A 21,874-nucleotide genomic window follows, 5' to 3' on the forward strand; every position below is an offset into this window, starting at 1 on the left:
CACCCACGCCCACACAAATCTGGGGATAATAATCTTTACCTTTATAAAGTAAATTGGACAATGAACTTAAAAATACCTAGCGATACCTGACATGTAGTAGATGTCCTATCCATCGCATTTTCCTTCTTTCATTGCAAAAGTAATAGCATTATTTTCCTTTTCCCTCTTGCTCACAGAATTCAGATGTTTCAGGGCAGTCTGTCAATTTTCATCTTCTGAGAAGCAGCTGTTAAGGTGGAGGTAGATGTGCATCTGCTTTACTGAGGAAGGTACCTGGGAGGAATAAGGGACAGGAGGAGGCACAGAAGGTACTCCAACTGTGATACTGGCCTAACAGCTGGGAGGAGAGGAGGAAAGAGGACAAGATGGGCAGCAAGAACTTGAGAGTTTGTACAGCTGTGCAGAAGTCTTGTCCAGGCAGTGGGGAGTCTTGGAGCAAAGATTGCCTATTAGGGGATCCTGACCTGGGCAGGAATGGCTTGGTTTTAAAATCCCACTTTCCTATGGGAACAGCCCAGGGAGAGCATGGCTTTGCACAAGCTGCTTTGCATCTGAAGGCACAGCAGCCAACAGCCAACTACATCGCCTGCAGCAGGTTCCTTGTAAAAGGGAGAGTTGAACTGTGCATTTGCATAGTTGTTAGGGAGAGAGAGAGAGTTCAGTCTTTTTTTCTGTCACTGGGACCAAAATACTTGGCATGAACAACATAGAGGAGAAAAGATTTATTCTGCTCATGGTTTCAGAGGTACATCCACAGTTGGCCAACTCCAAGGCCGACATCATGGCGGCACAGTGTGGTAGAGGAAAGCTGAGCTCAATTCAGTGGCAGCTGGAAGGCAGAAAGACAGGAAGCGACCAGGGACAGATATAGTCCCCAAGGCCACACCCCCAGGGACCTACCTCCTCTACTTGCCTACATTACCACCTAGTAAATCCATTCAAATGATTAACCCTTCAGTGAATTATCACTGACAAAGTTAGAGCTCTGCTATAATTATTTCACCTCTAAATATTTTTGTACTTTAATACATGAGCTTTTTCAGGGGACATTCTATATTCAAACCATAGTAGAGGGGGAGGGTTTTTGTTTTTTTTCCAAATGAGCAAAAAACCAACCACCGCCTTTACTATTATTGTCTGTGGAGGTTTTCTCAGAGATTTCAGGTTACAGCTAAAACCCAAAACTTCAACAGCTGAACAAAACAAAACTGGTACAAAGTCCTGCTAGGACAGATTGAATTTTTCATCATAGCAAGTAGGTGGAAAAAGCCTCCCACACCATAAAATTGAAAGCAGCACAGTGGTTTAGCCTGATAATTCAGGGCTTCTTGGGTTAATTCCAAGTTTCCCAGATGAGACTGCAGTGTGTCACATAGCCAAGGTTCTGTGGCTAGGTGAATTAAGCCTGATAATTAATTCTCCACTTTTAAGACATAGAATGAGAAGTTCACAAGGTCTTGATTTGAGCACGTTGGGAGAATGACAGCACTTGAGGATTAGCAGACTAAGGCTTAAGGAGATTTTGGGGAGAAATCTATTTTTGTTTTCCAAGCCCCAAAGAGACACAGGCTTAAAGGAGGAATTTAGAAAATTAATGGGGGGAATTTAGAGACCTGGGCTTTGTTTCCAGCATTTTCACTGGCTCAAGTTACTGAGCTGATCTGGATATCAGAGTCTTAAGAACAAAACAAAACAAAACAAAACAAAACAAAAAAGGGTGAATTTTCCTGCATGGCTAGTTCTAATCTTCACATGGGAGATTGACAAATCTAGTTTTAAATTGCTAGTGAAAACATGGTGTAGATCCAAGTTTTGTTGAGCCCGAAGTTCACATAATTTCTAGGGAAAGGCACTTTTAGAAAAAAGGATAGGTATCATTAAGACAAATTAGGTAGGGAAATTAATACTTAGGATGAGAAAAAAAAATCACAGCAAATTCCAGGTTGAAAATATATCTGATAAGTAGCACATAACTCACACACACACAACCTCCCCCCCAAACCCTACAATTTTTTTTTTTTGTGGGTCTGGGGATGGAACCCAGGGGCATTCGACCTCCAAGCTACACCCCTGCCCTATTTTTTATTATTTATTTTGAAACCGGGTCTCACTGAGTTGCAAAGGGCCTCACTAAGTAGCTGAGGCTCTCTGCAAACTGTGATCCTCTGGTCTCAGCCGGGATCCCAAATGGTGGTATTACAGGCATGTGCCACCACGCCTGGCAAAACCCTACAATTTTAGTGATATCTCTAAGACACCTCTGTAATACTTTTTCCTTATATTTTTTTCAGCTGTATTTCTCCTCTTCTTTCTCCTCTTTCTTCTCCTCCTCCTTCTCCATCTTTTTCTTTTACATTTATTTATTTATTTATTTATTTATTTATTTATTTATTTATTTATTTTGGTACCGGAAACTGGACTCAGGGGCATTTACCTCTGAGCTACACCTCCAGATGTATCTTTTTTTCTATTTCGAAACAAGGTCTTACTAAGTTGCTGAGAATCTCACTGAGTTACTGAGACTGGCCTTGAATCTGTGATCCTCCTATCTCAACCTTCCAAGTACTAGGATTATAGGTGTGAGCCACTGTACCCGGCTTCAGCAACATACTTTTGATCATATTTTCTTTAAAAATAATATGTATTCTAGCCGGCATGGTGGCACACGCTTGTAATCCCCATGCTTGGGAGGCGGAGACAGGAGGATAGCGCAAGTTCGAAGCCAGCCGCGCTAGCTTAAGAGAGAGACCCTGTTTCCAAATAAAAATATAAAAAATAAGTCTGGGAGTTTAGCCTGGAGGTAGAAGGGCTCCAAGGAACCCTAGTACCACAAAAATAAAATAAAATAAAAATAATATATATTCTTTTTTACTTTTTATTTAATTTTTTTGGGTGGAGTCCTGGGAATTGAACCCAGGGGCTCATAAATGCTAAGTGCATGCTCTGTCACTGAGCTATGCCCCAGCCCATGGTCACTTCTTCTTATAACAATGATTTAATAATATTAATTTCTATAAAAAGTCTAGGAAGATAATTCAGACTTTCCTCTAACAGTTGAGGAAAACAAAATTTTTAATTGATAGTGAGGATACATATAAAGTGATGTCACACACTGTAGTACAAACCATTTACCTTATTATATTATTGCCTCTAAGTTTGTGTGCAACAGGAATTCTCATAAATTACATTTTATGTAATTTCCATAGGAAAGAATGATGATTCAAGATATGCTTATAATTACGTATATAGGTAGATATGTATTTTACTGAGTATATTCTGTGTGTGTGTGTGTGTGTGTGTGTGTGTGTGTGTGTGTGTGTGTGTATGTGTGTGTGGTACAGGGGAGTGAACCCAGGGTCATTTTACCTCTGAGCACCCAGCCCTATTTTTTAATTTTTAATTTTAACTGGGTCTCACTAATTTGTTGAGGGCCTTGCTAAGTTGCTGAGGCTGACCTTGACCTGTGATCCTCCTGTCTCAGCCTCCCAAGTACTGTGATCACAGGTGCATTTCATCAATCCCAGTTATTACTGAATCTGTTCTTGTCAAGAGAGAACTCCTGTTTTGACTTGGTATCTGTGAGAAATGTTAAAAATAAAATCAGATCAGATAGAAGTTTATAGTTATAGGAAAAGAACAGATCTCAGTCTGGAGACTTTTTTTTTTTTTTCTTTTTTTGGTGGTACTGGAGTTCCTGGAAGCCCTTCTACCTCCACACTACACTCCCAGACCTATTTTTTACATTTTTATTTGGAAACAGGGTCTCTTAAGCCAGCGCGCGTGGCTGGCTTCGAACCTGCGCGATCCTCCTGTCTCCGCCTCCCAAGCGCGGGGATTACAAGCGTGCGCCACCACGCCCGGGTTGTCTGGAGACTTCTAAGTGGTAAGAAGCTAGCTTTATACAAGATACAGTGCCATTTCATTTATAAAGCATAAAGGAAATATTCTGACATTTTTGTGATTGGCTGTTATACCTTAACTCCGTGTGTGTGTGTGTGTGTGTGTGTGTGTGTGTGTGTGTGTGTGTGTGGTGTCCCAGGGGCATTCTATCTTCAAGCTACATCCCCAGCCCTTTTAATTTTATTATTTGGAAATAGGGTCCACTAAGTTGCTGATAACCTCACTAAATTGCTGAGGATGGCCTCGAACCGGTGATCTTCCTGTCTCAGCTTCCCTAGTACCAGGATTACAAGCAAACAGCACCATGCCTGATTTTAACTTTTTTTTTTTTTAAAGGGTGAACAGAGCTGTTTAAACTGGTTTGTCCCCACCAAACTGGTTTAATTTCACCAAGTCATGCTGATAAGGAGATAAAGCTTATGCTCAGAGTTTAAGATCAGAGATAATATTTCAAGGAAATCAGGATGACTTAGTTTGCATTATGTAGCTATTGGCAGTTAGCCTCAGTATATCTAAACCGTGGCTTCCAGTTTCATTTTTCATTAACAAAACTGAAATCTCTGCTCACATTTTACATGCTGGGGGATTGGGTGGATTAGAGTCTCCATCTAGTGTGAGAGACTCTGGTTCAGATGAAAGTCAAATGGGGACGCTGAAGGCCTGGCCCCTGCGCCCTAGGGAGCTGCTGGGTCTCAGCATTCCTTCCCAGGAGGAGGGCTGCAGGCCACCTCCTCTGATTGGTGATTATTAGGTCACAAGTCCTCGGGCCACAGGAAGGGGTGAGCTGGCTTCAGTAGCCTCCCAAGGCAGCTGCCCTACTGTGGTTCTTGAGTGTGTACCGGAGAAGTGTGGGAGAGTTCAGGGGCAAGTGCTGTCCGAGCAAACTCCTGGACATGCTTCATGGTCTTAGTTGTACCTGAATTTGATTGTGTCTAATGTTGCAGGACATGAATGGACTGCTATGTGGAGTTGATTTTTTTCTTTTTTTTTCTTTTTTCTTTTTTTGCTAGTTGGAGGCTTCTATTGTAATTGTTCTTGTGGAAAAGACTGTTTACAGTGATGTTTTGAACCCATGCTTCTCTCTTCATGTCAATATCTCTGTCACTTCTGAGGCAGTCTGGTGACAGTGTGCTTTCAGTGCTTTATTACTTGTCTTCTAGACTTTTTTCTTTCATTTCACAGCTTTGGCAGTGGGGAGAGGAGTCCCTGGGTTATATGTGGAAAAAACAACTCTAATGGCCAAAATACTATCAAACTCTATTAGCTTGTATTGTCCAATTTGCCTTTGATCTCCAGGAGTCTCCAAGATGCTAAATGTTTTATTAATTGCTCATTTAAAGGTAGAGGTATCTATAATAACTAAACAGAGAAGGAAGCCCTTACTATCCTTTCCTCTGGCTTGTCAGAGCACAGGAAGAGACAAATCCTAGCATCTTGTGCTACTTTCAAGAGTCCTATTGACCTGAATGATAAAAGGCCTCAGTTGTCATCAGGAGCTGAGTCCTGAGTTTGTGGGCATTGACTTCCACCAGCACTTCGGGTGGTTTCTTGAACGATGCCTCTGAATGGGAGGTCTGGTTGCAGAGCTCTGATGTAGGATATGTTGCCTTTCTCAAAATGAAACTAATGAAACACCACTGCTTGTTATGTGTGCGTTGGGCTTCAGTAGTTACAAAGCACCATTATAATATAATATCTCACAGAGACAGAGAAATTGGAGGAAAGTACTCAGAGCTCCTGGGGAGTATTAATATGCATATATGCCTACATCTTGATAGCATTTGTACAATGATTTATAACTTACAAAACACTCTTACTAATATATCCACTCAAGGGGAGGAAGCTACTTAGTGCCCTTGCCCTCTTGGGGATAGATAAATATTAAACTGGGCTTAATAGCACCAGGATTGCTTCCTCTTTTAAATTAGATCCTTTACTTAATACTTGGACACCAGCAGACGTAGGACCACTGATTCGTATCAGGAAGGATGGAATTATTCTGCTATTACAAGCCCCCTTATCACCCCTTGCCAAATTTTCCCTCCACGTGTTCCTGGTTTCTTACAGCTGGGAGCAGTGAGTATACATCTCTCTGCCTGGATTTCCTGCCAAAATTTCTCATTCTTCTTTTTACATTTTTCAAGCCTCAGGTAAATGGCCATTCAGTTCGGACACTGGTGAGTGCAGGGTGGGTTGGGGCGAGTCAGGGTAACTGGTGGAGGGCTGTGCTTATACCCACAGGTACCATTTTTGAAGTCAATTATATTTTAGGGGCTCAGTTTCCTGTGTGGTAAGCTATGCCTTTTCTCAGCATTTCTCTTTTGTGTAGTGGTGGTTTGATGGAGATTGAAAGCACCATGGGATGGTTGGATGGGGGGCTGCGGATCAGAGGTTCCCGATTCTGCGCTGGGCTATTGCCTTCTTTCTGGCACCTGCTCTGCTTTCAGAGCTGACTCAGCCTGTGTGTCCTAGACCCAGTGATCACAGTAATGAAGCAATGAAATGAGAACTGTTCCAAATGTGTACTCCCAGAGCCTTTGCTATACTCTTGAAAGAATTGACCCATTTTAAAGAAATCTGACGTCCCATCTCAAGAAGTACCTTAAACTGTGCTTATGGTTAATCTTAAAAAAAAAAAAGTCCCCTTGATCTTCATTTTGCTTTCTTCCTTGTGGTAGCACAGCTATTTGAGTGTTAGGTGGGCATGAGGCCTCTGACCCCAGACCACAGTTCCCAGCCTGAGTTTGGGCCAGTGACCTGTGAGTGGAGGATGTGATGTGGGCAGAGTCTGGGTTTCTGTTTAAAGAGATTTGTCCTAACTTCTTTCATTCTGAGGGAAGCCTGTGTGCCCCCTGACAAGGGCTGCAGACCTGGTCCTGCTCCTGCAGACCGCGGTATTTGACACAACAGCTTGGTCTATTTTTTTTTTTTTTAACTAATATAGCAGGTTGTTTTATTTTATTTATTTTGTGGTACTGGGGATGGAATCTAGGGGCATTCTACCTTTGAGCTACACCAGCAGCCCTATTTTTTATTCTTTATTATGAAACAAAGTCTCACTGAATTGCAAAGGGCCTCACTAAGTAGCTTAGGCTGTTCAGGAACTGCCATCCTCCGGTCTCAGCCTCCCGAGTGCTGGGATTACAAGTGTGCACTACCATGCCCAGCTATAGCAGGTTCTTTAAAATGTTAAAAATGTGCACCCTTAAGCCAGGTGTGGTGGTGCATTCCTGTAATCTCAATACTTGGGAGGCTGAGGCAGGAGGATCACAGGTTGAAGACCAGTCTCAAAAACTTAGCAAGACTATCAGCAATCTAGTGAGACCCAATTTCAAAACAAAAACTAAAAAGGCTGGAGTGTAGCTTGGAGACCCCTGGGTTCAATCACCTCAGTAAACCCCCCCCCCACAAGTGTACTCTTCACTGTTAGAGAGCATAGTACAGGCCAGTGGAAGCCGTGTGTGTGAAGGGAGGGTTTCAGTGACAGGCCACTGGAGCTGGCCCCTGTCTTCACCCTCTCCTTCCTCAAATCACCCTCAAATAGCTGTCAAAGAGAGGCCAGTCTGCTGCATATAGCCTCTTGCTGGTTCCCCAGGCACCTTGAAAGCCGAACATTCAGTTAGCACCACGGTTAGGACACAGATGAGGCAAGATCAGCATTTGTTTTAGCTGACAACCACATACTTACTGACTCAAAATAAGTTAAAACCAAGTGAACCCTAAGAAATCTCCACGGCAGTGTTCCCAGGGTTGGTTTAGAGCTGCCCTACTTTTTTAGTTCTCTTGACCTCATGGTTATGAGGCCGGGGTAACGGCTTCAAGCCTGTCTAAATGCAGGAAGAAAATCTTTCCCAGAAATCCCTGGCAGACTTTCTGCAGAGCCTTTTGACCAGACAAGAACCACATGTGTGTGTCCTGGCTGTAAGCTGACTGGGCTGTGAGGGATATCGTGGCAGGGAAGGTGCCTGTGACACACAGGGCGACAGTGTGTCTATAGCGATGCTTTACATACTTCCCTGAAACAAATGGGACTGAGTGTGGGTGTTAGCACATCCTCTTTCCCACCATCGCATTTCCCCCAAACAGGACAAACAAAATGTGACCATAGACCCATTACAAACATTCCTTCTGAATTTTTGTTGCAATGACTTCTTAGTACACATCTGGCCAAAGTAATATACAATATGACTTCTGATAAATAATGAAATAAAACAAATGCATTTTAATTCATCAGAAGTCCTTTTCATAATGCTATTAAAACATGTATGGCTCTGGGTATGGTGGCAAATACCTGTAATTCCAGAACTTGGCAGGCTGAGACAAGAAGATCACAGGTTTGAAGCTAGCCTCAGCAACTTAGTGAGACTCTGTTTAAAAAAAAAAAATAGGCTGGGTATATAGCTTGGAGGTATAATGCCCCTGGGTTCAATCCCCAGGTTCACACACACACACACACACACACACACACACACACACACACACTCACAGAACCCTGTATGGCAGAAGGATATTATTTGTTGTTGGAATGGGGTGGGGTTAGTGCTATTTACATTCTGATTTGCATGTTTGTAAGTTAAGCATTCAGGACCCTTGCTCACAAAAGTAAGTTGATGGGAATAAAGGACACTTTATGATAACAAGTTCATCAGTTCCTTGGACCTCTTCTGAGTCATGTGCTAAAATGCACCTAGTACTCTATAATAAAAATTAGATATGAGGTGTAGGATGGGTGAGAGGTGGGCTTTTTCTTGTTAAGTGATAGAAGGCAGAAATGGGATTGTGGGAAAGAGGCCTTCCTCACACCCACACCAAGGCGTGCTCAGTAGGTCGGTCGCAGAAAGAAGGCAGAGGAAAGTTGAGGGCTGAAAATTTATTCTCTCAAAACCTTCCCTATCCAGCCTTTTCCCCTTAGGAAGTTCTTGAGGCCCCAGTGATACGTGGATCCTGGTCTAAACACTACTGGTGGTGAGGGTCAAATGAGGTAACATAGGTGAAGGCCTTTGCTGTGCTCTAAATAGTGTGACAGGTGTCACTGAAATAGATTTATTCTCTATTGTGTATTTCCTATTTGCTTTTTTCCCCCTTTTTCAAAATCACAACTCTGTCCCACAGAGTAAGAAAAGGTTTGAAGTACTTGATGTTCTAAGTCCTAGAACTGCCCACTCTCGGGCAAGCCAGCTCCCCTCTGAGCTTTCTAAATCTCCCCCTCCTGAAATATGAAAGGGGGGGGCTAGGAGGCCACCTTTAGGGGCAGGTTCATGGGGAACAGTGCCCTTCTGTCCCCTGGCTGGACGTCTGCTCCTCTCTGGGAACATGTGCTGATCAAGTCCGGTCTCTGTGAACAGAGGGAGGAAATTTGGAAGGAACCATTGTCCCCTCTACTGTAGGACACATAGAAAATGTAATCTGCCCAGGTGCTCAGGCCCTGCAAAACTGGGATCTTGGGGGCGTGTCAGGCTGCAGTGTGGGGTGAAGAGGCTTCTCTGGAAGTGCTAAGCACCATCTAGGGGCACCTGTGTCATGGGGCCTGTCAGTGATTGGGGAGCTGCCTGGGGTTGTGGTACCTGCCAACAGGGCTTGGGGACCACAAGTTAGGCAGCTGATAATAACCACCGAAAGGGGAGGATCATCTTCAGTCCCACCATTATGCGATTGCTTGGTGTGGAAATGCCTCTGGCCTTCCTGTCCCCCTCCTGGCCCCAACACCAGAGGAGCAGGCCCAGGGAAGGGGACAGGAGAAGGGCCAAATCCCTCTAGGTGCCCCATGGGATGTACTTCTGTTACTATCATTCTGCAGTGCCTTCCTTCCAACTCGGTGTTGATCAACATCACCTTAGTAGCTTCAGATCCACCATGGTGGGAATATTTAACATGAGACTCTTCAGAAGCCACAGGCCGGAGCTTCCCCATGGGACCAAATGCAATGTGCTTGCCGTTGGTGAAGGCAAAGCTGCCAAACACCATCAAGAAATAAAAGAAAGCAGAATGGTTCCTTGTAGCAGGCAAGGAGTGCACTGGAGATGATTCTCAAAGTGCTATCTCCCTGGGGAAGCTCATAAATATTCATAAAGGAGAGACTTCTCATCACATGTACAGGTGGACACATCTCTGAGCACTCACGCAGTTTAAGGTCACACATACATCACATATTCAAAATATGGTGGAAGGCGGGCGTGGTGGTGATACATGCCTGTAATCCCAGTACTTGGGAGGCGGAGACAGGGATCACAGTTCTTGGATAGCTTCAGCTACTTAGTGAGGCCCTCTGGAACTTAGTAAGACCTTGTTTCAAAATAAAAAGAATCAAAAATAGGGCTGCGGATGTACCTTAGAGGTAAAATGCCACTGGGTTCTACCCCCAGTCCCAGTACTGAAAAAAATATGATGGATATGAATGCCTCTGAGGGAGAGTTTAATATTGCAAGGAACAAAATTTACTCTAGATCACCTAAAAAGGTGAATCTGAGTGACTTCACAATTTTAGCTGGTTTCTTCTAATTTTCTCTGGACAGCCTATGGAAAACCAACCAACAAAAAACAACTTTTAGGGACATTAACAGTCATTTAAAAGGGCAACCCCTGATCCCCCAAGTACAGATAATTGTCCCTAAAAGTACCTGCCTCACTGCTGATACTCCACCTGCTAGCTGGAAGTTGAGGTGGGTGTTATTACCAGCACACCACTGCATCCAAGACCCCAGGATCGGGAGCCTAGCATGGGGGTGTGTGTGAGAAGATGAGTCAAAGCAGATCAAGATTTTATTTTATTTTATTTTTGTGGCACTGAGGATTAAACTCAGGGGCATTCTACCTCTGAGCTATACGCCTAGCCCTATTTTATGTTTTATTTTGAAACAGGGTCTCCCTAAATTATGGAGGGCCTTGCTAAGTAGTTGTGTTGGGGTGCCAAAGATGTTGGGGTGAGTTCTCGGCTCAGGAACTCGGGTCTGCAGGGTCCTTGGCTAACGTGACGGAAAAGAATTTCAGCACGTTAGAGACATAGAGGTTTATTGGGGAAAAGGGGAGGAAATATACATTCAAGAGAGAATGCGGGCCACCTCAAGATGAGGAAGGCATTTTGGGGAGTTCAGGGTTCTCTTCTTATAGGGGCCTTTCGTGAGGGGTGGGCTAGAGAAGGTATGTGAGGATGAGCTCAGTCCGGTAGTCCCAAGGTGGATTATGGTGGGCAGGTGGTCTGGTCAGCCTTAGGGTGGATGAGCTCAGTCCAGTAGTCCCGAGGCGCTTCCTGATGGTCTGTGGTCTGGTCAGCCTTAGGGTAGATGATCTTGGGTTGATTGGGGTCCTCATTAGTTGACTGATGGATAAGCTGGGATATCCTAAATTATAGGTTTTCTCAGAAATATTGTTAACTCTAGGATCTACAGGTTTTCCCAAGAATTTATGGTAGAGTCATGCCTGGGAAAGAGAACTGGTTTGTGAACTAGAGGCAGAAGCAATTCAGCTTCAGGTTTCTATATCAAAGTTATATTTTTACTTTTCCTTCCTGTCTGTCTCCTTTCTACCTACTTATTCCTTCTATCCTACATCAGCTGAGGCTGGCCAGATGTCCGCAATCCTTCTGTCTCAGCCTCCTAAGTACTGGGGCTAACAAGTGTGCACAATCACGCCCTGGAGACTGAGATTTTAAAATGGACAAGACTAAAGTCTGGTAACTAATTCTTTTTTATCTTAGTAGAAAATAATTGCAGTGCTATTAAGTAGAATGGAAAGTATCTTTAGGGGAGCCTGTTATCTAGTTGAAATGTTGAATTTGGCAAAACACAATGATATATTAGAAAAACAATGTTTTTTCTCTATAAATATACATATATATACATACATATACATCTCTCTATATACATATATACACATACATAATATGTTGGGGTTTTTGTGTGTCCTGGGGATTGAACCCAGAACTTTTTTTTTTGGTGGTACTGGGGTTCCTGGAAGCCCTTCTACCTCTGGGCTACACTCCCAGACCTATTTTTACATTTTTATTTGGAAACAGGGTCTCCTAATCCAGCACGCGCGGGTGGCTTCAAACCTGCGCAATCCTCCTGTCTCTGCCTCCCAAGCGCGGGGATTACAAGCGTGTGCCACCACACCCGGCTGAACCCAGAACTTCGCACATGCTAAGAATACACTCTACAACCGAGCAACACTTCAGCACCATATCTATATTTCACAATTGAACCTGCTCAATCAAAGGGCACACCTCAACAAAACTAGAGGTGTTGAGAAGGGCCCGTTGTCACTGAGAGTGGCTGGACATGCTAGGGAGTGTTGGGGTCTCTCCCCAATGTGATCCAGTTGGCTGTCAGCCCTTTTCTACCCCTGGACTTGAATGACTGTGGATTCCTGATCTCACTGCAGCAATGAGGGTCTTGTCTCCTGGATTTTAGAGGTCTTATCTCACTGCTGCTGAGGTGGGGTCCATGCATGCTGGCTGGGGGCTCCCCTCCTCTGGAGGAGCAGGGATGAGGCCACTTTCTGTCTTGGTCCAGCTGGTTCTGGCTTGAAGAAGCAGATTCTGCAGAAGCATGGGGATCACCCTCCCTCTGGTACTGAGGCTCTTTTTAAGGACGAGCAGCTGTGCAGAGAATTAGTTCTTTTGCAGTGCAGAATCCTTCAACGAGACTAATTGTTTTTTATAATAGGACTTTCACAGGAAGGGGGGAAAACCCTCTCATAAAAGCAAATGGATTCTCTCTCTGCTCAGAATGCACATCTTCTGCCCAGCAGGTACTACGATGCAGATGGTGCGCTCACATTCCCAGCTGGGTATTTAATGAGGAAGGAAGGGGTCCAGCTCTCCTCTCCCCCTCTGCCGCCAACACGCAACAAAGCATTTCCTCTTCTTAAGATCCACTTGGAGGAGGCATATCTATTTTAAACAGAAGGTAAAAGATTCAAGATTTAGACGGAATTTAGATCAAGAATTTAAAAAAAGGGGACCTTCACAGTTATTTCTGGGACTGACAATATTTTAAGAACCGAGCCTGTTGCCCAGGAGGTGCTTATTCCAGGTGATATCAGGAATATCAAGAAGGTTTTGGTACCAGTCAGCACTAGGCTTGGCTGAAACAGAAACGAGACCATGAAAGGGAAAACCCACAACGTGAAGGGGCCTGTCTTCCATGTAAAGGGTCTGCTGTGGGCATCCAGGGCTGGGCCAACTATTCAAGGAAGCCACCAAAGGACCTAGTACCCCCTGGCTTCCCTCTCTCCCTTATTAGGGCAGACAGCTCCTGCAAGGTGGCAGGGGCTTCTTCCTCTTTGGGCATTGCCTCCAAATGGCAGGCAGGATGCAGGGGATTAGGCAAAATGCAAAGAAGACAGGAATGAACCCACTGTCATGCTCCTTGGTATTTACCAAATGAGGTCAATCTCTCTCCATGTGAAAATCTGTGCACAGAGGTTTCCATTAACTTTCTTCACAACTGCCCAGACTTGGAAGCAACCAGGTTGTCTTTCAGTTAGCGAATGAAGAAACAAACTGTGGTACATCCAGAAAATGGACTATCACTCAGCACTAAAAGGAAATGCGCTACCAAGTCATGAAAAGACAAAAGGAGCCGGGCGTGGTGGCACACACTTGTAATCCCCGCGCTTGGGAGGCGGAAACAGGAGGATCGCGCAGGTTCGAAGCCAGCCGCACTGGTTTAAGAGACCCTGTTTCCAAATAACAAGTATAAAATAGGTCTTGGAGTGTAGCCCAGAGGTAGAAGGGCTTCTAGGAACCCCAGTACCACCAAAACAAAAAAAAAAAAAAAAAAAAAAGACACAAGGAATCTTAAATACATACCACTACGCGGAAGAAGCCCATTTGAAAAGCTGCATACTGTTAAGATTCCAACTTCCAGATTTGGAAAAAGCAAAACTATGGAGACAGTGAAAAGGTCCTGGGGGTGCTGTTCAGACAAAGAGCGCTCATCTAGTGTGGGCTAAGATGCAGGACTGGATCCCAAGCATTGCAAAGAAAAACAAAAAACAACAATAACAAAATAACAACAAACAAAACAAAACAAAAACAAAGAAAAAGAATAAGAAAAGAAGAAAAAAACCAGTGGTTTCCTGGGGCTGGCTGTAATCCCAATACTTGGGAGGCTGAGGCAGGAGGATCATAAGTTAAAGGCCAGCTTCAGCAGCATAGCAAGACCTTCAACAACGTAGCAAGACCTTGTTTAAAAAGAAAACAATAAAATAAAATAGGCTGGAGGTGTAGCACGGGAGTAGAATGCCCCTGACTTCAATCCTCAGTAACGTACATAAGCACACATACACACACACACGCAAAATATCAACTTAAAAAAAGTGATGGGTTGGTTGAATTTGTTCCTTTTTGTTAGTTAACAAAATAGCAGTTTACCTCTCAGTACATTTTTGCTTGTATATAAAGGCCCAAACTGGGTCACCTGGCCACTCAAGCTCCAATGAATACTTTTTTATTTCTTGGTGGTACTGGGGATTGGATCCAGGTGTATTCTGCCTCTGAGCTACACCCCCTGTTATGGAGTATGGATATCTCGCAAAAGAGACCATAGACTCAGAAGATGTAAAGAGTTTATTGGACTTTGCACAAAACTTACTAAAAACAGTTTGCTTCAGCATGACAGGATGCAGACCCAGATAAGGTTATCTTCCCTGGAATCATACAATCATTAACTTATGCCTTCGTCTTCCCAAAGACTGTAAAGTCATTGACGCATGCCTTTGTCTTTCTGGCCAAGGAACCAGGTGCAGTTATCTCACAGTTCTAATCTCACAGTTCTAATCTGGGCTGCAGGGAAGGGGGAATGCCAGTATATTTCTTTTTATATAAAAACTTGAGCCATTTCTGTGCCATATATCACTCCAGCCCTATTTTATTTTTTGTTTTGAAACTGGATCTTGCTAGGTTACTGGGAATCTTGCTATTTGCTGAAGCTATATCCTCCTGTCTCAGCCTCCCAAGTACTGGGACTACAGGTGAGTGCTGCCACGCCCGGCTGATGAGTGGCTATATATAAGTAGCACATTGCTGTACCCTTCCATACTAAATCAACATTGTTAATAAGGAAGAAAAGAAGAATGAGATATCGGGAAGGTCACCTGGCCTGGTGGCCTCTGCTTCCCCAGCTGTTCTCCGTTCCATTGCTGCTTGACACCAAAAAATGGCCACACAGTCTCACCATCCCTAGAAAAATATCCCCAAATGACATCTCTCAGAGTCCCTTGCAACTAAGCGCAGTATGTGATTTACCATCAGCTAGTCAGACACGCTCACACAGGACAGGAAAGGGGTGGCCATCTGGGGAGACCGTGCTGCTGGACGTGGTGGCAGAGGCTCTGGCTTCTGTGAGGCTGCTCCGGTGGAGTACCTGACGCCTGGTCCCATCATGCCTAGGGCCTCTGGGTCAGACCACAGGTGTTTCTGCTGGAAGCAGCCCAAAGAGTGGTTTGGTATCAGCTCTGCTGCATTATTTCTGTGGTGTGGCCTTTAAACCTGTACCTCTGTCCTTCAGAGACTCTCGGATCTGCCTGGCATCCCTTCACAAATGTCTGCCTACATTTAGCTAGGAGACTGTATTCTGCTGTCCAGGGTTAAGATTCCTTCAAACCCAAGGGGTGAAAGCATGGTGCTGTGCACTGAGTTAGAGCAGGGTCTTGCAGTCAGACAGACTTTGGTTTGAAACTGGACCCAGCTAGAGATTTGCTGTACACCACCAAACAGTTTCCTTCCTCTCACCAAGTTTCCACCTCTCAAGGATAAAATAAATAAAACTCATCCTGTGGGCCGTTCTAAAGATTAAAAAGAATATTTGTAAAGCACTTAGCATAACACCTAAGATGCAGTTGGCACTCATTGACCACGAGGGTAGCTAGTCTAGTGAGGTGTGCATGTAATCTCTTTTGACCTATGAGATTATTTTAGAAGTTTTCTGCCATCAACATGCAAAATGAAGGTTTGGAAATGGCTGGAGGTAAAATCTCCTCCTCCTGTTCCCTGTGGAGGTGGTTTTCCCACTATACTGATCCACGGTGCTTTTGGAAGCCAGGGACAACGTGGGGACAAGTACTGCTTCCCCAGAATGCTGAGTGCTCATTCCACACTGGACACTGGCTTTCTCATGGGCTCTGGCCAGGCTATTGCTAGAGTGACCCAGCAGAGAGTCACTCGAATGGATCAGTGATGCAAGAATACGGACATCACTATCGGGCATGACTTCAGCAAGGCTTTTGCAACTACCGTTCTATCCCAGGTGATATAAAAACAACCTGTTTATTCATATCTCTTTGTCCCTTATTAGACACATTTAAATCTTCCATCTTGGCTCTCTCTCCGTGTGGTCCCAATATCCTCTTGGTTTACTTCTGGGCCAATGTTTAGGACATGCTGATTTATGGTGGCTGGCTGGAGAGACGAGCTGCCACGTGCTATGGGAGCCGCTCACAGTTCTGCAGAATGGTATTCCCGAGGCAGACGGGAATCTTAGATGATATCCTTAAAGGAGCAGACAAAAATCCGGAAGGTGGGCTAGTTCTCTGAAGGCCACATGTTGATAAAATCAAATACATTCTCCAATTGATTTTACTTAGCCAAGGGAAAGCTGGACTGACTCTGACTTGAGAGAAGTCTCATACACTTTGGTCTGTGCAAATGACCTTTCCAGAGTAAAGTCCAGGTATGGGCTGGGACTCGCTGGTCTGTATGTTTCAGATGCCTCCCACTCATTGCTCCAAAAGCAGTGGGACTTGCTTTTCTGCCTAACCCTCCACTCCACTGTACCCTCCGGCCCTCCCTGACTCCAGGTGAAGAGTACAAGTTATCCAATCGGGTAAATCAGTAGTAATTTTGTTTTGAGAAGTTTGAATTCTGACTTTTATAAATAGTTGGATCTTGGCTGCATTATTATTCTTTTCTGAATCTTGATTATCCTTTTTTGTGTGATGAGGGTTTTACTTATTTATTAATATATTTATTTTGGTTCTAGGGATTGAACCCAGTGGTGTTCAAACTCTGAGCTATATCCTTTAACCCTATTTTATTTTTTGTTTTGAAACAGGGTCTCACTGAGTTGCTGAAGCTCACCTTGAACCTGGGATCCTCCTGTCTCAGCCTCAAGTATTGAGATTACAGAGGTGTGCCATCATCACCATGCCAGACTCTGATGAGCATTTTAAAACACTGGCCCTTCATGTATCTCATAGGGTACTGTGGTTGTATAAATCCCCTCTCCTCTTTAAACCAAAGAGGATGTGAGTGCTTACTGGCACTGAAGACACTGTATGGAGTTAAGACCTCCCAGAAATGCTGGGACACCCTACCGACTTTACCCCTGGCCCCAAGGTCACAGTGGTGAGGCAGAGAGTTTGAGTAGAATTTGCCTAGAGTCTCTGAAACCTGAATTTAGATCCAAATAACAATGTACTACTTCTACCAGATTTTTACCATTAGATTCATTTAAGTGTTGTGCCTGAGAACAGGATTGTGAATTGTGAATACAATTAAATGTGTGACTAAATAAAATACATTAAGCCGGGCATAGCGGCTCACACTTGTAATCCCAGTACTTGGGAGGCTGAGACAGGAGAATCACAGGTTCTCAGCCAGCCTCAACTACTTAGTGAGGCCCTCTGCAACTTAGTGAGACCCTGTTTTAAAACAAAGAGTAAAAAATAGGGCTGGGGGTGTAGCTCAGAGGTAGAATGCCCCTGGGTTCAATTCTCAGTACTGTAAAAAAAAAAATACACTAATTTATTTGTGTGTGTGTGTGGTGCTGGGGTTTCTGGAAGTCCTTCTACCTCTGGGCTACACTCCCAGACCTATTTTTAAACTTTAAAAAATTTGGAAACAGGGTCTCTTAAGCCAGCACGGCTGGCTTCGAACCTACGCGATCCTCCTGTCTCCGCCTCCCAAGCACGGGGATTACAAGCGTGCGCCACCATGCCCGGCTTACACTAATGTTTTATTAAAAGAATGATAATACTAAAATAGGCACTGCTGGATGTGCTGGTTTTATCTTTCTTTTTTTTGTGGGGGGGATGCTATGGTTTGATTGCTTTTCTTCCAAAACATCTGTTGGAAATCTGAACACCTCACTGTGACAGTATCAATAGGTGAGGCTTTAAGAGATGATTAGGCCACAAGGGCTCTGCCCTCACAGACGGATTAATGTCATTATCTTTGGAGTGGGTTCTCTTAGAAAAGGATGTGGTCTTCTGCTGTAGAAACACAAAACGGATAAAAGCAAGAGAGAGCTTGACTTAAGAAATGTTTCTGCTTAGAAGGACTTCCTCACATCTCACTCTTGAATTCTTACCCCACGTTCAAAGCCCCTTGCCTTTGCAGGAGCAAGTCTTCCTTCTGTGGAAGATCAACGTGCCCGGGTTGCTCCCCCGCTGCGCTCTTCCTTCTAGGTATCTCTAAGTTTTTTGCTTCATTTGCTGTATCGTTAAACTTCTTCTTCTTCTTTTTTTTTTTTTTTGGTGGTACTGGGGTTCCTGGAAGCCCTTCTACCTCCGGGCTACACTCCCAGACCTATTTTTACATTTTTATTTGGAAACAGGGTCTCCTAAGCCAGCGCGCGTGGCTGGCTTCGAACCTGCGCGATCCTCCTGTCTCTGCCTCCCAAGTGCGGGGATTACAAGCGTGCGCCACCACGCCCGGCTCGTTAAACTTCTTTAGCAGAGAGTTCACATCATATACAGCTCCACATGTCTAGAAGCAACTGGTCAGACTTACTATATTTATTTAAAAGAAAGAAAGAGGCCAGGCATGGTGGTATATGCCCGTACTTGGGAGGCTGAGACAGTAGGATTGCAGGTTCAAGGACAGCCTCAGCAACTTAGTGAGACCCTGATTCAAAACAAAAAATAAAAAGGGATGGGATTTACTGCAGAAGTAGAATGCCCCTGGGTTCTAGCACCACACACACACACACACACACACACACACACACACACCACACACACACACACACACACGAATAAATGATGAAAGTCTACTACCGGCTAGTTGTGTGATCGTGGGAAATGTCCTATTCTCTGTATGTCTATATACATGTAAAATGCTGATAATGGCAACCTTCAACACTTAAGATTAAATGAGATTATATATATATATATATATATATATATATATATATAAACTTAGCATAAAGCCTGCCACACTGAATTCTGAATGAATGTGAGCCATTTATTACACCATTATTATCATTAGCTTTTCAGTGGGTACATCAGGGTAGGGTAGTTTCTTTGCTAACCACAGGTGCATTGGTAAATGAAGGTTAGCAATGAACAGCAGTCATCCATAAAAACATAGTATCAGCAATAAAGCCAGAGTAATTTCAACTGGTAAAATGATACTATAAGTTCTTTGTACAATAATGGGCAGTTTCCAGAAGGGCCTGATATATTCTGAAGCATACATTTCACACACACACACACACACACACACACACACACACACACACACAGACTCAACCTTACCATAAGCTTGATCTACGGCCACCATAATTATGTCCATCACTGAGTGACTGGCCATTGTGCTGATCTCCCTATAACGGCACACAGCACATCTTGGGTGGCTTCTCTATATCCCTTTCCTCTGCATCATGAGCTCTCCCTCAGGCTCTCAGCCTGGGGATACACATTTTCCTCCTTCAGAAATCTTTTCCTATTCCCACCAGGAGTTCACTGCCCTCCCCCAAGTGGCACAGATTTATTCTCATTTGTACACTACCTCATTTTAGGGCAAGGGTATGTTTAAAGGTTTGTTTCTACCGGAAGACTATGGACCACAAAAATGAATGGATTTTGTTTGTGGGTGTGGGTGTGTTATACTCAGTCCAGGACCCCTAGGGGAGAGAGACCACCACCACACACAATAATGCAAAAGCAGGAAGGGGGGGTTATTGGGGAACTAGCTCAAGCTAGGGTCCAAGTCCCTCCAACGCAGTGGAGTCTTTGTTCCAAGGCAGTTTTATACATTTCAGTCATTTGGGCGGGCTGTGATTTACAAAGGAGTTATCTTTAAACCAAAAGGAATCTTTGCTGCTGTTATCACAGGCAACTGGACAGGATACTTGGTGCCTCTCATTTAGTTTGTGCCTTCTGGGGTTGGTTGGGAGTTTTTCATCCTGACCCAGGTGCCAAAACACACTTAACTGTTAGTTGTATTCCTGGGAAACTGAAACTCAGGCCTAGCGTTTGCTGTATGGATGAAGCCTGTCATGTCTCTGCTCTGTTCCTACAGGTGTGCGTGTGTGCGTGTTTTACAGGGAATTGAATCCAGGGACATTCTACCTCCGAGCTATACCTCGTTCCTATTATTTTTATGTTGATACTGGGTCTTGCTAGGTTGATGAGAATCTAACTACTTGCCGAGGCTTTCCTTGAACTGGCGATCCTCCTCGCTCAGCCTCCCAAGCACTGGGATGGATCTGGTTTTGATAATCTACCTTGTACTAGAAGGTCTGGGAACAGCTCTGAGTCCTTCTTTGCATCTAGGGCACAGTACCTGTCTGCTCTAGTGGCCATAGTGGCCACCTACATGAACTGGCCAGCCCCTACCTGAGCTCCCACTATCACATAAGCCTGGGTTATTAGGTGAGCCCTGGGAAGGGTGTGGGAGCCCCAGGGAAGGCAGGGATTGGTTTCCCTATGGAGCAGTGGGTGGGTTCTTGGGACATAACAATGTAGAGACAGAGGAATCTGTTGTATCATATGCCCTCGAGTTGTGTTCTAAAATTATGCAAAGGATGCCGGGCGTGGTGGCACACGCTAGTAATCCCCGCGCTTGGGAGGCTGAGACAGGAGGATCACATGGGTTCGAAGCCAGCCTCAGCTACTTAGTGAGGCTTTCAGCAACTTAGTGAGACCCTGTTTCCAAATAAAATATTTTAAAAAAGGTCTGGGAGTATAGCCCGGAGATAGAAAGCCTCTGAGATCCACCCCAGTACCACCTAATAAAATAAAATAAAATAAAATAATGCAAAGGAAGGTTTGTCATTTATCCAGCCAGCCATCCATTCACCCATCCCTTCAATATATAGTTATTGAGCCCTGCTACATGCTGGGCCTTGAAGGGTGATGGTGTGTAAGTTAGAAGTAGCTTCTGCTCTCACTGAAGATATAGTCAGGGCGTCAGATAAATATAATGTAATATATATACACAGATACACTCATAAATTATGCTCAATATACAGATGCATGCTGTGATCAATATCACAAAGGGAAAAGTCCAGGGGCCGAGATGGAAAATAACAGGGAGAAAAGGGAGGCATGCACGCATGCTGAGGAGGTAGACGACAGGTGGAGGTGAAAGGCCCCTAGAGAGGTGACATCTACACTGAGCCCAAAGGATAAGCAGAAACGGGAGCAAGAGTAAGGAAAGAGCATCCCCGGCAGAGGGGTCTGCATGTGCACGCATCTTGCCAAGGATTTGGAAGACTGACGGAAGTGTGGTGGGATTGGCAGCTCCAGAGACCAAGACAGAAGGGGTGGGAGTCATCTTGGGTTAAGATGGAGAGGCCGTATTGTGCAGGGCTTGGTGGCCTTGGGATAGAAAACTGAAGTTGAGTCCAAAGCCAGGGGAAGCCGCTGGTGGACTTGAAGCAGGATAGTGACATGACCCAATTGACCCATGCTGTCCCCTGTCATTGTTTTAGTTTTTCCCCCCTACGGGTTGTGACTTTCCCCTGAGCTCCAGCAGCCTCTGTCTTGTGGGAGGATCTTCACCGTATGCCTACAGGTGGCCTTATAGCATCCCTCCTCCCAGGACAGACTGGGGCATGCCTGTCCTCCAGTCTCTGCGAAAGGTGGGCTCCAAGCCTGAATGTGCTGAGAGGACTGGCTAGAGTCAACACTGGGCACAGAGAGGTAGCCACTCACCTTGAACCAGGCAGGCTGCCACCTCCTCCTCCTCCTCCTTCCCCGTCACACTTCCCAGGAAGCTGAGCGCTGGTTTTCCATGTGGATATTATGAAAA

Source organism: Muscardinus avellanarius (genome assembly GCF_963383645.1).
Source record: "Muscardinus avellanarius genome assembly, chromosome: 2".
Classification (NCBI taxonomy): domain Eukaryota; kingdom Metazoa; phylum Chordata; class Mammalia; order Rodentia; family Gliridae; genus Muscardinus; species Muscardinus avellanarius.